This window comes from Tamandua tetradactyla, chromosome 1, assembly GCF_023851605.1.
Source record: "Tamandua tetradactyla isolate mTamTet1 chromosome 1, mTamTet1.pri, whole genome shotgun sequence".
Taxonomy (NCBI): domain Eukaryota; kingdom Metazoa; phylum Chordata; class Mammalia; order Pilosa; family Myrmecophagidae; genus Tamandua; species Tamandua tetradactyla.
In genome coordinates, this window is record NC_135327.1 from 31,947,142 (window position 1) to 31,963,763 (window position 16,622).

At 40.2% G+C, this 16,622-nt stretch overlaps 1 protein-coding gene across 2 annotated transcripts in view; it reads left to right on the forward strand.

The window, feature by feature from the left end:
* The first annotated feature begins 254 nt into the window (after window positions 1–254).
* Window positions 255–16,622, forward strand: part of ZNF217 (zinc finger protein 217) — a 41,283-nt gene continuing 24,915 nt past the window's right edge. Inside the window, exons 1-2 of one of the 2 annotated variants that reach the window (XM_077113666.1) lie at window positions 327–364; window positions 14,234–14,307. The gene's annotated coding sequence lies outside the window, so the exon portion shown is untranslated. Of the gene's footprint in view, window positions 365–14,233; window positions 14,308–16,622 lie in introns of both variants that reach the window. The other variant, XM_077113693.1, reaches the window with a different exon arrangement.

Genomic DNA, 16,622 nt, shown 5'->3' on the forward strand with positions numbered 1-16,622 from the left:
TACAAAAGGACTCTACCAATTCACACTTCCACTTACTAAGGATGAGAGAGCCTCTATTAAAATGTTTAAAGGCAGTGCTTTTCAGAGCCCTGATACATCGTGGGCTGACTTATGTTTGTCATACGATCAGAGTCATCTCAAAATAAATAAATACATATTTCCTATGGCTATAAAAACTTAGCATGCGCAGACTGCCAAATGACCACAAACTAACTTTGATTAAAGGAGGAAACCGGTCTACTTGTTGAAAATGTGGTAATGAGATAGCTTCCACCCAGCCGGGAAGCCCGGCCCCAGAGGGGGAGGGGAGCCTGCTTTTCTCCCTGCCTTTCTACCTATCCCGAAGGAGGTAGAAATTGAACAGGTCAGCTTTCTCTTCTTTTTCATTAACTTTTTTTTTTTTAAATGCTCGGTATTTTATTTGTTCCTATATGGCTGGGTTGATGATGCAAAAATACGGTTAAAAATTGGTTGACAGCTAGCACGAAACTTCTAGTGGCGAGCGTTTCCCGTGAGCGCAGCACCGCAGTTCTGGGCAAGAGGGGATTAAGGCAGAGCCATTTTAGCTGCGACTCCAGACTCCACTTTGTTTCCTTGGGGACACACTGTTCTTATTTGTTGTCTTCGGGGGGTGTGTGGGGGGGCTGCTTCAGAAAACGTTTATTTCTGCTCATAACATTTTAATTCTCTTTAAGGAATATAGCATATCAGTTACAGATACTTCTAGAACATTCCGTTGTATTGGGCTGGAGAAGTTTATAGGACAGATTTTTTTTTTTGAGCCAGGGAGAAAGAAAACCATCTCATTACTGTCATGTTTACAAGGAGAGAGGGGAAAAGAAAGAAGGAAGTCGATAGATAAGATGGTACTTAGAAGACCAGCACCTGAACTTTTTTTTTTAAATGAATTTTTGTTTGTTTTTTTGTTGGAAATAGTTTAGGAAAGATGATCCTTTTATCCATATTTGTTTTTCACTGCTTTCATCCCACTCAACCATGTCAAACTAGTTCCTTAAAGCAAGTGGAAACAAAACATATAATCTCTTTTTTTAATTTAAGGAAACAAACAATATGCTTTAGAACCATGAAAAATGGATATCTTAGTTAGCTTGACCATAGGTGTATTTAAATAAAGTATCCATATAATCATTGCAAAGACTGTGTTTGGGCAGTAAGTTTCATAAACCAATTTAAAATTAAGGCAACAAGGAAAAAAATCTACATGCACAGATAGCAAAGTTCTTAAATTCTAAGTATTAAAAACGAACCTAGATTCCATTTGATCAGCTGTCAAAACTGTGAATGTTCTTAAAATATCAAGTAGAAAGTTCTTACAAATATGTGCATTGCTATAGTAATGACCTGTTACTAAATATTTTCCTTATTTCATGAAAATATGAAGATACAAATATCTTTACCATTAACATAACATATAATCTCTTTTTTTTTTCCTTTTTTTACATACAATAAATAGTAGCTGTTATTTAGGTGTATTTAAAAATATTTTTAAGAGGACAAGCAGGCTTAGTATTTGGAAAAACATGATAACCACATTAAAAATATATATTATATAATATATTGTTAAAGAAGCCAAAAGGATTAATTACATTAAAGAGCTATCTTAGAACGGGGAGCCATCCAGAGAGAATAATGGCTAATGTCATTTTGGCTGAATGTTTATTGAGTGATCACCACATGCCTGGCAAAGTTTTAGGACTTCCTTCTGATAATCTTATTTTAACCCTCATAGGGATGGGTGCATTGGGTGACATTGTTAGTCCCATTTTACAGGTGAGGTAGGGGGTGTTGAGGCATCTGGCTGAGGTCTCTCTGTGGTTGAGCAGTGTTGGGATTTGAATCCAGGTGGTTTCTCTCTAAAGCACTGTGTATTTTGTTCATTTCCGGTTTCTGAAAAAACCTGCTGTGCTAGTATTGGGAGCTGTGGAGCAAATGCCCTTCAGCTGAAAGTCATGAAGAGTTGAGGAATTACAGTCCTAAACTGGAGGGCAGCTGTCTGGTCTCCAGTCTAGAGGCGTGATTCTTCTGTCACTATAAACCTATTAGGGGTTTGGCTCCAGCCTTAATCTCATTTCCAGCACCCCACCCCCGCCCGTGCCAAGTCTCCAGGTTCTGTCTGAGGGTGTGGTTTGAGAGGGCACACCTACAGGCACAAGACCTGGAGCTCCTCCACTTTGTGCTCCCCTGGTGCCACCTTCGACTCTGGCTTCTTCCCGGGTCTCGCTGGCTTCGCTTGACCTCCAGTTGGAGAAGATGCCAAGGACTCCTTGAGGGCAGGCCATCTCTGAACAGCTGTGAAGGCTGCCCGGACCAAGGTATACTTCAAAGAATTCTGCCTGCTTTGTCTACACTGGGCCCTCAAGCCAGTGATTAAGAGCTCCCTCAGTCTCAGCATGAACAAATCTGGATTCCAATCTTGACTGTCTCCCTCCTGCACTGTAAACACACACGCTTCTCTTTTCAGCTCCTGAATAAGTTCCCTGGTAGGGTCCTTCAGTGAGTAAGAGCCTGTTTATGGGTGTCAGACCTGGTTGTTGTTGTTTTGAAACTTTTTTATTTTGAAATAGGTTAAACTTACAGGACAGTTAGCAGAAATAATACAAACCCCATACAGAGAAGTCCCGTGTGCCCCTCCCCTCCCCTCAAATACCCAGATCCTCCGGTTTTAACATTTCGCCACATTTGCTAAATCATTCTATTTATTTTTCTGCATTTATCTGTCAATCCATTTTCTGAACACTTGAGCTTAGGTTGTGGCCCTGATTTTCTTGAATACTTACTACTGCCATGTACATTTCCGAAGAACAAGGATATTCTATGTAACCACTCTAAATTCAGTTATCCACTTTAAGATATTTAACATTGATATAAAGCTTCTAATCTATAATCCAATTTTTTATATGCACCAATAACGACCCTTTGAACCTTTTCTCCTCCCTTGCTGGATCCCATCTAGGATTATATTGCATTTAATTGTCGTTGTCTAAAAGTAAGAATTGCCTCCTTAGTCTTTCTTTTTAAATTGGAGGAAGATACATACACTGTAAACTTTCCCATCACAGCCACTCCATGCACACCATTCAACGGGGTCAGTCACATTCACCACATTACATACCCTTACCACCTGCCATTATTAAAACTTTCCTATTTCCCCAAACAGTTAACCCTACACCCGTCATGCTTTCACTGCTATTCTCCCTGCCCATCCCACCCACCCTTCCTGCAGTTGCACTCTTAATTTCTGTCTGTATGAGCTTGCATATTCTCTTCTTTCTTTATAATTACCGTAGGGCTTAAATTTTAACATCCTAAATCTATTACTATCTTGTTTGCTTTGATACCAACTTAACTGCAATAATATATAGAAACTATGTTCCTATACCCTTCTACCCCTCCACCTTTATGTAGTTCTTGTCACAGATTGCATGTTTATACCTCATGAGTATAAAAGCACAGATTTATTATAACATTGCCATTTAGATCTTGGAGGAAGTAAAAAAAGTAAAGTTACAAACCAAAAATACAATAGCATTGGCATTTATATTATCCATGTCATTACTTTCAACAGAGAGCTTTATTTCTTCATGTGGCTACAGTCTGTTGTCTATTGTCCTTTCCTTTCACCCTGCAGAACTCTCTTTAACATCTCTTGTAGGGTCCTCTAGTGGTATTGAAGTCCTTTGGCTTTTGTTTATATCGGGATGTCATTATCTTTCCCTCATTTTTATTTTTTTGTATGCTGCGTGGTGGGAGTTACATTTTACTCTTTTTCCATATGAGTGTCCCGTTGTAGCAGCACCATTTGTTGAATTCTTTGGGGGGGGGGGGGGTTGGGGGCGGTGGTAAGGACACAGACCAGGAATCAAATGCAGGTCTCCTGCATGGCAGGCGAGAATTCTACCACTGAACTACTCTTGCATCCTTCTTTCCTTCATTTTTGAAAGATTGTTTTGCTGGATATAGAATTTTTTGGTGGCAATCTTTTGCATTCAGCACTCCAAACATGTCATCACATTGCCTTCTTGCCTTATGCTTCTGATGAGAAACTAGCACATAATTTTATTGAGGCCCCCTTGTACATGATGTTTTGCTTCTGTCTTAGGGCTTTCAGAATTTTCTCTTTATCTTTGGCATTCAACAGTCTGATTATAATGTGATGCCCATTATAATTTGCTGCCTAAGTAGACAGGAGTCTATTTGAGTTTATCCTAATGTAAATTTGTTGAGCATTTTGAGATGTGCATATTTCTGTTGTTCATTAAATTTGGGAAGTTTTCAGCTGCTATTTATTTGAATATTCTCTCTGCCCCTTTCTCACTTTCTTCTCTTTCAGGATTCTCATAAGATGTAAATCGGTATGCCTTACGGTTTCCCACAGGTTCCTCAGCTCTGTTCACTTTTCTTCATTCCTTCTTTCTACTACTCAGACTGAATGATTTTCATTATTGTGTCTTCATGTTCACAGATTCTTTCTTCTGCTAGCTCCAATCTCCTGTTATAGCCCTCTAGGGAATTTTTAATCTCTGTTAATATGGTCTTCAGCTCTATTTGGTTCCTTTTCATCTCTCTGTTGATATTCTTTGTGTTCACCCATTGTTTTCCTGATTTCCTTTAGCTCTTTGTCCACAATTTCCTTTGTCAGACCTGGTTTTGAGTGCTGGTGAATTTCTCACTAACTGTGACTGCAGGCAATGGTATTCATAATAATAGCGTGCTTAATTGAGTGCTTACTGTGTGCTGAAACCTTACTGAATATTTAGGAGCATTTTTAAAGAGTCTTTGTCTGTTATGTTCCAGGTCCGATCCGTCTCATTGAGGGTTTCAACTGCTCTAATCTTCTCCTTTGCCTGGTCCATCACTTCCTGTTTCTTTGTATGTTTCGTAACCTTCTGTTGAAACCTAGGCAATTTGATATTTTAATGTGTTACCACCGAAATTTAGATGCTACAGCATCTGTTCCTTAAGCTTGTATCCATCTAGTTTTATGACTGGGTTTTCCCTGAATATAAGCTGCTAACAAAAAAAAGAAGAGGGAAACAAAGAAAATATCTTTCCCAGTCTTTGCAGATTGACCTGTGCCAGTGCTCTCTTTCAGGGCTTATCCATACAATGAGTTTCAAAAATAGCTCCAGACCAAAGCCTGGAGACCTTCCTGATCCTTTATGTGCATCCCTCTACTCTGGAACACGTACATGTGGCTCTAGGAGTTTTCCCTTTACGTGGTTACAAATGTCCCTTTTTCCCTATAAAAATGACCTCATGGTCCTGCAGCCAACCTTACTGGACCTACAGCCACAGCCAACAGTCCCTTGCCCCAGGCAGCATGACTTGACTTTTCTCTCGGTGTTCTGCAGAGCAGCTCTGTGAGCCACCTTCTACACACAGGGCAAGTTCTAGGACAGCGAGACCGCCGGCATGTGCATGAAGGCCACTGTGCTCCTGGGATCAGGGATCTGCACCAAAGTGCCATCTGGTCCATGCCAAACCCTTGAGGGGTGGGGAAGGGGCCCAACCAGGGCACCATGAAATACTACTGCTTTTAAGAAGTATTTTTCTTGATTTGGCACCTGCCCTGTTATTGCAGTCCTTTAGTAAATTTCTGGGGCCCTGAACAAGACGTATCTGCATTTCTTGCTGTTTGTTCAAAGCTTCTGCAGTGGGGACAGAGCCCTGAAGCCTCTCACGCTGGCATCTTGATCGGGTGGGGCCTTCAGACCGGATTTTGAGTGCTGGCGAACTTCTCACAAACTCTCTCTGTAGGCAACAGTATTCATAATTAAGGGTTTACTGTGTGCTAAAACCTTACTGAAGCATTTTATTAGGAAGACTTATTTATTCCTCACTAATTCCTCAGCGAGAACCCTTATCTCCATCTGTAAAATGGGGGGAAACAGAGGCAAAGAGTGTGGTGGCAGAGACAGCATAGCCGAGTAGTTGTAGGGTCTTGACTAAAATCCAGAAAGCCAGTTTCAAGTACTCAGCCTTCTAACCGCTGCGCTGCATCACCTATGGCGTTATGGGCTCTACCTGGGTGTCCTGAAATGGTACATATAAAGTGCTTGGCTTTAACATAAGTACCTGATGAATGACAGCTATTATTATTATCTCTATTCTCAGGCCAGGGTCAGCTGCTTAGTACAAAAAGGAAGGGACTGGGCAGGCCACAGTGGTTCAGCAGGCAGAGTTCTTGCCTGCCATGCCGGAGACCTGAGTTCAATTCCTGGTGCCTGCCCATGCCAAAAAAAAAAAAAAAAAAAAAGAAAAGAAAAGAAAGAAAGAAAAAAAAAAGGGACTGAGCAAGCATGGGTTTTGGAGTTAGATCTGGGTTCGAATACCACTTTATTCCAGTTGTCAAATCTCAAGTAAGTTAAAGAAGTTACTAAATCAGAATGTTAGTTAACCTCTGGAGACCTCAGTTTCTGCATCTGCCGAATGGATTTAAATATAAACAGGTTATCAGGAGAACTAAGTAACACCATGGTATAAAGCATATGTAAAGTGAAGACATCCATACATAGCAAGAACTTCAGCTGTTTTATTTTCCCCTTCTTATCTTTTCTCTTCTTATATTGCTATTATCATTGTTGTTATTGTTGTAAAAGTAACCTGGAAACAGGGACACATTTAAAATCTGAGTGATTTCAGCAAAGGAAACTATCTAGGATACTATTTTTTTTTTTTATTAATTAAAAAAAGAATTAACAAAACAATTAGAAATCATTCCAATCTACATGTACAATCAGTAATTCTTAATAACATCACATAGTTGCATATTCATCATTTCTTAGTACATTTGCATCGATTTAGAAAAAGAAATAAAAAGACAACAGAATAAGAATTAAAACAATAATAGAAAGAAAAAAAAACAAAAAAAACAAAAACAAAAAACCTATACCTCACATGCAGCTTCATTCAGTGTTTTAACATAATTGCATTACAATTGGGTAGTATTGTGCTGTCCATTTCTGAGTTTTTATATCCAGTCCCGTTGTACAGTCTGTATCCCTTCATCTCCAATTATCCCTTCTCTTTTTTTTTTTTTTTAATTAACGGAAAAAAAGAAATTAACCCAACATTTAGAGATCATACCATTCTACACATGCAATCATTAATTCTTAACATCATCACATAGATGCATGATCATCATTTCTTAGTACATTTGCATTGGTTTAGAAGAACTAGCAACATAACCGAAAAAGATATAGAATGTTAATATAGAGAAAAAAATAAAAGTAATAATAGTAAAATCAAAACAAAACAAAACAAAAACCTATAGCTCAGATGCAGCTTCATTCAGTGTTTTAACATGATTACTTTACAATTAGGTATTATTGTGCTGTCCATTTTTGAGTTTTTGTATCTAGTCCTGTTGCACAGTCTGTATCCCTTCAGCTTCAATTACCCATTGTCTTACCCTGTTTCTAACTCCTGCTGAACTCTGTTACCAATGACATATTTCAAGTTTATTCTCGAATGTCCGTTCACATCAGTGGGACCATACAGTATTTGTCCTTTAGTTTTTGGCTGGATTCACTCAGCATAATATTCTCTAGGTCCATCCATGTTATTACTAGGATACTATTTTTATAAGTGCTTTTTCTTTTCTCAGGCTGTTCTAATAAGCCTCTCAGTACCCACCCCAGGTCATGTCGCTTCTCTGCTCATAACCCTTGTCTGGTGCTTGGGCTTAGAGTAAAATCCAGTGTTCTTAATTGTAAAAGGCCCCAAGCAATCATTGTGCAGCCCACCGACCCCACCCTTATGCAGCCCACACACCCCACCCTTCTTTTCCGACTCTTCTCCTCTTACTCCACACTCGCAGGCCTTCCTGCTGGCCCTTGCACCACTGGGCACACTTTGCTTCGAGGTCCTTACCTGGGACACTTTTCCCCTCAAACTCCTTGTGGCTCTCACCGTTGTCCCTTTCAGATTTGTACTCAGATGTCCTCAGAGTGAAGGCTTTCTGGATCTGCCCACTTAATGTCACCCCCACCCACCGCCTCTATTCCCCACCCCCTCGCTTGTCTTAATTTTCTCCATAGCACTCACCATCTAGTACGCTATAATCTTAAATGTTAACTCCATGAGGACAGCGGACTTCTTTTTTTTTTGGTATGCTGTATGGTAGGGGTCACATTTCATTCTTTTTCCATGTGAGTATCCCCTTATTGCAGCACCATTTGTTGAATTTGTTGTTTCTTTTTTTGTTAGTTTGCTTGTTTGGAAGTTCATGGGCTAGGAATTGAACCTGGGTCTCTCACATGGCAGGTGAGAATTCTACCACTGAACTACCCTTGCACCCCCAGGACAGGGGATTTTTATCTGTTTGGTTCCTTGATCTGTCTATCCCCAGCACCTAGCACAATGAGTGCCAGGCACACAGTAGGTGCTTAATACATATTTGTTGAATGAGAGAGTAGATGAGTGAATGGAAAAGTACAGAGACCATACATTTAATTACTTAAGATGGCTAAGTGTGGAACACTTCCCCAGGGGCAGGCCCTGCTGCAGGTGCAGCAAAGATGGGAGGAAATGCCTTCCCTTCAAGGGGCCTGTAGTCCATTTGGGTGGAAAGACACACATCCAGGGCAGGACAGACTACTGTGAATGCCATAAAGGAGGGGCATGAACAAAGGAGAGCATTAGTGAAGGATGTAGCATTTGGGGTGGGCCTTGTGGGATGGAAAGGACGGCAACAGACTGATGCTTTGCATAAATATGTGGCATGTGTGTTTGGGGATAAGGAAAGAAAGGTTTATCAATGCTTATCAAAAGCAGGTAAAATATGAATGTGTTCCATGTAAAGAACATTTAGTCACCAACTAAACTGTCCTGGTTCCATGGCAACATTGCAGAATTAAGAACTTCCCAACTTTTATCCATGCATTTGCATAGATATTTCTTATGAGTCCCTGTGTGTATATACATATACATACCTACTTATATATATATATTATACACACGTGTATATTTTCTTTAGAAAATATTGTATTTTTTTCAAATAAAAAACAGCACCATAATGAACCTATCTTTTTGTAACCTGAATTTTTTATTCTCTATGGGTACATGTGGCCTTACTTCATTCTTTCCTTTTGCCGTCTATATCCTAAAACTTGGAAATACCAAAGTTTATGGGGCCACTTGCCTTTTGATGGCCACTAGGCTGTTTCTAATTTTTTACTATCATAAACAATGCTGCAGGGAGCATCCTTGTATACGCTTCTTTGTGCACATGAATGATGATTCTCTAGAGCATATATTGTAATTATAAGTCTATTTAGGCCTTAATTTGTTTGATGCCTGTTTTTCCTACTAAAACATGCTCTATGAGAGTAGAAATCTTTTTGTTTTGTTCCTCATTCTTTAATTACGACCTGAGGAGCAGACAGAGGAGGTAGTTAATTAATATTTGTTGAACGAATCAGGCCGAAATGGAAATGGGCAGTTGGGGCCCTGGTGTGCTTTTGCATCCTAAGAGGGAACTATGACTTATTTTGGTAAAATTGGGGTTTTCACACAGGGTGGTAGTGGGATGACCATTAGTGGGGTTTTAGGAAAAATATTCTGGACTAGAAAAAGGACTGTAAAAGAGGGAGGATGAGATAATTACACAGGTCCGAAGGAAACCAGAAACCAGGAGGGTGGGAATGGAAAGGAAAGGTTGCATTTGAAAGAACTGGGATGATAGGATCTGTAAGGTTTACCAGCTGATTAGATATGAGGGGCAAGGTAAAGGTAGGCATGGAAGGTACATACCTAGGGTAGGACATTTGAGCTTTACAAACATTTATTGCCTCCCACTTCTGTGCAGAAAGTACTCTGCTAATTGCTGTTGGGACATAAATTTGTATGGCCTCTCTTCCCTCCTTTCAACAGAGATTTGCAGTCTGGTGGGGAAGACAGACCAAGAAGATGTGATGCCTGAGAGGGGGCAGGAGACTGGCCCAAGGGCTGTTCCAAATGAAATATTGCTGTTCCCTACTGGGGAAGGGGAGGAGGTTGGGTGAGGATGTTTCAACCCTGCCCCAGAGCCACACATGGCTGACTCTGGTGAACATTTGGGAAATGGGATGTCGAGAAATATCTATTGGTGTAACCCTTTAGGAGAAAAGAAATTCAGGTTTGTCACAGAGCTGGGGTTTGACCTTGGGTTCAACTGGTCAAGTGACTTTAGTGTAGTCTGGAAGGTAGAGAAACAAACTGCTGGCTGAGTGACCTCAAGCAAACTGATGGTTAAGACAGGTTACTTAACCATCCGGAGCCTTCGTTTCCTCTTTTTTTTTTTTTCAAAGGCAATTAAAGTTAGAGTGGTAAAGATTAGAGTTCACCTAGCACAGTGTCCAGCATGCTTCTATGATGCAGCTCTGATTCTATGATCCTTAACATAAGGAGAGGAATATGCCAGCTTGAAATAAAAGGTCTCCAATTTCTTCAAGTTTGTCGTGCCCTCTTTGTTTAACCAGGAAGGGATCTTTCAGGAGATAACATTCTCTTTTGAGGAAGAAACATTCATTTGAAGTTGAATAATCTCTTCAGTTTTACTCCATTTCCTTTCAGTGGCTTTGGCATAAATTTCTCAGAATAAAATCCAGTTTTAGCAGTTCCCACATCATTGGAAATAATTGTCTTTATCCAAGAGCCATTGCGTGTTTTAGGTAGGGCTGTGCTATGATCAGATTTGACTTTTGAAAAGATCAGTTTGGCTGCTGGAAGATTGTCTGCTTTTCAGCTGTAAGGAAGCTCTGTAAACACAGGGACTTTGGTCAATTTGCTTGCAGCTGTATGCCCAGCATGTGGGAAATTATAGCTGAGCTCATAGTAGGTTTGCACTCCATTGGTTGAAAGCACACTTAATCTCTTTGCATTAAAAATGAGACTAAACTACTCACCTTCTGGTGTTACTACGAGACTATAATGAGATCATGGATATAAAGTGCCTTTTACATCATATTCATTTACTCAGTTTTCATCAAGTATTTATTGACCATCTATTATGTGCAAAGCGTGGTTCAAGGTCCTAGGGATATGTCAGTGGGGGTGAGGAAAGGCTTAGCCAGTTCCTGGATCTGAAAGGAGGCCCCTGTGGTACCTGTGTGGCTGGAATGCAGTGAGGGGGAAGAGGTAGCCACGGAGGTTGGAACCCAGGCAGGGGCCTGGGTTTTAGAGAGGCCATATGTCCCAGTGAATAAGGACAGAGGCTGGACTCTGCCTCCCAGCTCTGTTGCTTACTACCTGTGGGCGTTGGGTCCCTCTCAGGTTATGGTCTGTAAAATGGGGGAAAAATATAGTTCCTGCTTCACTAAGTTGTTATGTGGATTAAATGAGTTGTAAAGGAAAGATCACATACTGAGCACTCATTAAATGCTGACTTTTTTCAGCTAGTGTCTCAGCATCCTCTCTTCTTTTGGTGTGAAACTTTTGGGGAATGGTGCTTGGGTTCACCCAGCCCAACCCAAAGGAGAAAAATACAGGTGATGCTTTTGGGTGTGAGTTTGGATGAGTCCCTGCTCTTGATGGAGTTAACAGTCTGAGTGAGACTCCAAACAAAATTCCTAACTAATGACCTATACAAACAAAAAGATTTAACAGGCCATTTGCCTCACCCAGAAGGAAGAAAGCAAGGAAGAGGAGACAAGGTCAAAGAACCTACTGTGAATGCTTTTTCTAGCAAATTATGGAAACTCTCTGAGTTTCAGATTATCCATCAGGGAAACAGACTAGAGTACTAAGGGGTTTGTGTATGTGTGTTCAAAGATGAATCCTGACCCCTATGTGGAGTTGATGCATAGTAGTCACAAAATTAATCACTTTCACCTATAATATGTCATGGGGTCAACACAAATAGACTCCCCATTTTACAGATGAAGAAACTGAGCCAAAGTTCAGTTCCCTTTCTAAGGGAACTCACTGTGGGTGAGTTCCAAGTATGATCATTCATTTCTATATTCATCTGTTTGAAAGGCACTTATTGGTTACTACTATATGCAGATGTCATACTGAGATTTAGCGATCCAACAGAGAATAAGACACAGAGTTGTCTATTTTCATGGAATTGAAAGTCTAGTGGGAGAAGGAGGGAGCCAGGAACAAATTATTACTACAATTTGTGATGGGTATTACTGCATTGGTTTGAAATCTGGGGGTACCTGATCTTATGCCAGTGGTAATCCATCTTTCTACCCACTCTTTCTTTTCAATCTGCTTTCACGTCTAGAGAGTCTCATACAATTCCATACTTTTACATATCCATCGGTGGTGGAGCACTGTGGGAGGAGAGGGTCTGAGAGTGAAATTCAGAATTCATTTCTGGACATCTAAATGGAGACAGAGGAGGCAGTTGGAAGCATGTTTGGCAGTTGAGGGGTGATGGCCAGGTGGGAAATACATTAACTTAGGAGACTTCAATGTACAGTTGGTATTTTGAACCATTGGACTAGATGTAATTATGTAGGGAATGAGTAAGAAAGAGAAGAAAAGGAGGCCTAGCATTAGGCTAGGGACACTTCAAAATTTAGAGGTTCTGGGAAAAGAGAAAGAACCAGCAAAGAGGACTGAAAAGGAGTACCACTGAGGACTGAGGTAAATCGGGAGAGCAAAGAGCCCTAAGACCAAGAGAACAGAGGATTTAAAGGAAAAGGGAAGGATGAACTCCATCAAAAGCTGCAGATGTGGCAAATAGAATGAGGACAGAGCGCTAATCATCAGATTCTTGCTCACAGCCAGACTCAACTACCCTGTTCTGGCCATGGTCCCTACAAAGTCCTATCTTATTCCCTGTTCCCTTAGCCTCATTCACTGGGACCCAGACACCCTGGCCTTCATGTAGCTCTTTCCCCAAGCTAGACTCTCTTCCATGCCAGCCCCTGAGTTCTCACTTCTGTCTATGGACTGCCCTTCCCCATCCTGGTATGCCTGACCTCACTGAGGTCTCTGCTCCTCAGGGAGTCCCGGGCCCCCAACAATTCTGGGTTTATGAGCTGTGCAGGGCATGTTTAACTTTCCAAAGGGCTCCAAAAGGGAAGTATATTATTATTATTATATCATCATCATCATCATCATCCCGATGGTACACAGAAGGGAAATCCAAAGAGTTTGATATTCTAGGATTAGGGAGGTTTTGAGGGTTGGAAGGAGAGTATTTGAGCCCAAGCGATGGGAGAGAATATTCATCAGATGCAGTGTTAGAGGGCACTGCTCAGAGAGAGCCTAGGTTGAGACCACTCTGAGAAAGAAAAGCCCATTTCCTGAAATGAATGGAAAGAGTGCATTAGGTTAAGGAAACCCTAGGTCTGAAGGCTCTAGGTCAGGCTTTCCGCCTTTAGGACGCTAAGGACCTTGTGTTCTAAGTCCAGACGGAAGGCTCCACAGGTCGGCAGGGCCATCTCATCCGGGTTTATAAAGTAAGCTAGGGAGTTCTTTCTCCTGAGGCAATAGGAAGGCTTTAAGCAGGGCGGTGACGTGAGGTGACGGATTTACATTGTAAAAGATCTCTCAGGCTACAGGGCGGAGAATGCATTAAGGTAAACCTAGAGAGGAAAAAAGCTTGGAGAAACTTGTGTGAACCCACTCTTTCTGGAAGAGTACCTTGGAGTAGTAAAGATGAAGATGAGTGAACAAAGTTGAGATATATTAAGGGAGAATATTTTATAGAGTTTGCTGTTGGATTAAAGGTCTGTACATGGTGGTGGTGGGGCAGTGGAAATGAAATGATCACCATCTGACTTCTAGATTTTGACTTGAGTGAGAAGATGAATGAATGATGGTTCCTTTCTTGAGGTGAAGATGGTAATAGGATTTCAACAAATATTAGTTACTTTTTCTTTCCCTTTCCCTCTCACCTTCCCCAATAGGAAAGTTCCCCATTTGGACTATCAGATGAGTAAAGAAAGCTTTGAACAGGTGTTCCAATGTTTTGGAACATGTGTAATTTTAAAAATTTACATTAACATTTACATTTACATTAACATTTTGAGTAAAGCCAATCTTGGAAAACCATCCAGAATGCTGGAGGAAGATACAAGTTGTACCTGCAAAGGTGAGGGAAAGGGCACTTTCCAAACTTGCCTATAGGACAAATATCCTTGAAATGAACAGTGCTCTTCCTTCAAGGTTTAATCAAATCAGGATTATATCAAAACTGATTTAAATTGAGCTTTATTCCTGGCCACTCCCTTTTTGGTTTGCTCATAAAACCCAGCAATCTCATCTCTTCCAGTATTGTTCTGAGCCAGGTGGGCTGGCAAACTCACGGAGTCTCCAGTTTCCAGAGACTGCCTTCACTTCTGAAAGGTAACTTCTGCCATGTTTTTTTTTTTTACCGTTTGTTGTTATGATGTTGCATGGAGGGCTAAGAATTCTGAGATGAATTGAGTGGGGTCAAGAAACTTAATAGAAAAAGAGAGTAGCGTGGTGTTCTCTCCAGTTCTTCTTTTTTTTTTTTAATCTCTACTTAATTTTGAGCGTTCAGTTGCGTTAAAAGGGTTGTGTCCCTGTTTCCTTCTCAAATGTCCTTTGTAGTTTGCAAGTCTTGGCAGCTTTACCTAACTTTTTCATTTTCTTTTCCTGCTAACTCCTCACTGCAGTTTTTCAGGTTTTCCTGCCCTGAACACTGAATTCTTTTAAGTCAAGTATCTGTGTTGGCTCTGTTTCAACTCCAGAGATTTACACGCAGTTTCCAAATTGTTTTTCTATAATGGTTCCACAGTAAAATAAATACTTGTGAAATATCATAGGGCTTTCTGTTCTAAATAAGGCTGAGTCTTAAAAGATGCTTCCAATAAGTGTTAAATACTGCAAATTAGAAGGGCTTTTCTGTTGTTGCTGTTATGTTATTAGACATGAGAATGTCGTGGCAGGCAGAGAATCATGTTAGCTACATGAAGAGGCCTCGTATGGCCGGGATTAAATCAGAGATAATGGTGTGATTTTTATAAGCGAACACTGGGAAAGATGTCTTAAGGAGTGTCTGTTTGGATAATTGTGGAAAAAATGAGGTGTAGCTGATGTCTGTCATATTAGAAAGAGGTGAAGTGGGGCTTTTTTTTTTTTTTTAATTCTCTCCCGGAGAAACATGTGCAGAGCATCAGTTCACATTGGAGGGGCACTTCTTCCGGCTTCATTCTTTGTTTTTCTTGTCGCTGTTTCTGCAGCACCTGACTCCTTTAGAGTGGGTGGAGCTAAGTATATGTAGATCAACGTTTCAACGTTTCAGTTTTCAATTCTTACAATAATGAGCTCTTCGCTTTTATTATAAAACCAAATGTTCCCAGTGCTATGTTACTTTTGGAGTTTCCATTTTTAATTGTTTTCACTATACATCCTTTCCAAATAAACCTTAAATATGTGATTCTTACATTCTAAGGGAAAAGAGTGTCTCACAGACAGCCTCGAGGCAATTGCAGATCACTCTATGTCCATTAAAAAACACAGTATGTATTTGTAACCTAGCAGTCAGAGTCTCAGGCAGAATTTTGCAACCATTTCCCAGTTGTGTTGGCACGTCTCCAGGAATAAGGTTCTTTGTGATTCTTTGCTCAAACATAAGGATCACATATAAAACTCTTAGGAGACAGATCCATTTATACAATTATCTCTCCATTTAAAAAGTTACAACAAAATATGTTCTGTTTAATTCGGGGGTGGGGTGGGAAAAACAGTAACAAACTTTGTGATGCTATTATGCTAACAAAGTGATGGCTTTGTGAGGACATGGAGAAAAAGCACAACCGATTTTGCTCAGAAAACAATTCAGCAGCACCAAGGCCTGAGAGCAGGGAGGCTTATTGTTCTTGGTGAAACGATTATTTGTCAAAACATTTGATTGTTTCCCCTATTCCTACTGAAAAGTTTGGACTTTCCTTTTGCTCATTTTTGACACTAGGATTTCCAACGATCAGCGCTATTGTGTTTACAGCATTCAAGGTTTCAGAGTTCAAAGGTTATCCATTAACATGGAGAGTGAGGCTACACTTCTGTGGAGGCTGAACCTGGTCCCACTTACTCATTGTTTCTTTGTTTTGTAGCAGTGCTCTCAGTCACTTGTTTTGATAAGTTAAATGAAGTTTCTTGTTTATGAAGAGTATATTTTGGGGCTGTTTTACAGTATGACTACTTACAAGGCTATTAGACATATTTTACAGAAAAGTATCTTCAGTGAGAAAAGGAAACCCAGTGCTAAAAAATGATTATTGTCAGTGTACCTGAGTGGAAAAAAAAAATAGTGCTGCTTAAGAATCTACCTCTGGCACTGCTAATTAATTGTGAGTAAGTAATTGATTCACTTCCTTTTTAAAAAACTACTAACCAGGCCATATATGGTGGTTAGTAGTTGTATATAAAACGGCAGAGAAACATCACCCTTAGCAAATTCTTCCCTTTTGTTAAGGAGCTGTTTCTCAAATTCCTTTTCCTATGTATTAAGGGTTGCATTGCTCACCAGCTCCACATCGTTTATGTAGTGCTTTTTTGACCGTTTTGGCTTATTTATTATTTGTACATTATATTTAAATGCCTCATTTGAAGGTTTTTTTTTTTTCTATTTTGGTCAAACCTAAGGCCAATTAAAAAAAAAATACTTGGCTCTTTTGTTTGTAGCTCCCTTTCAT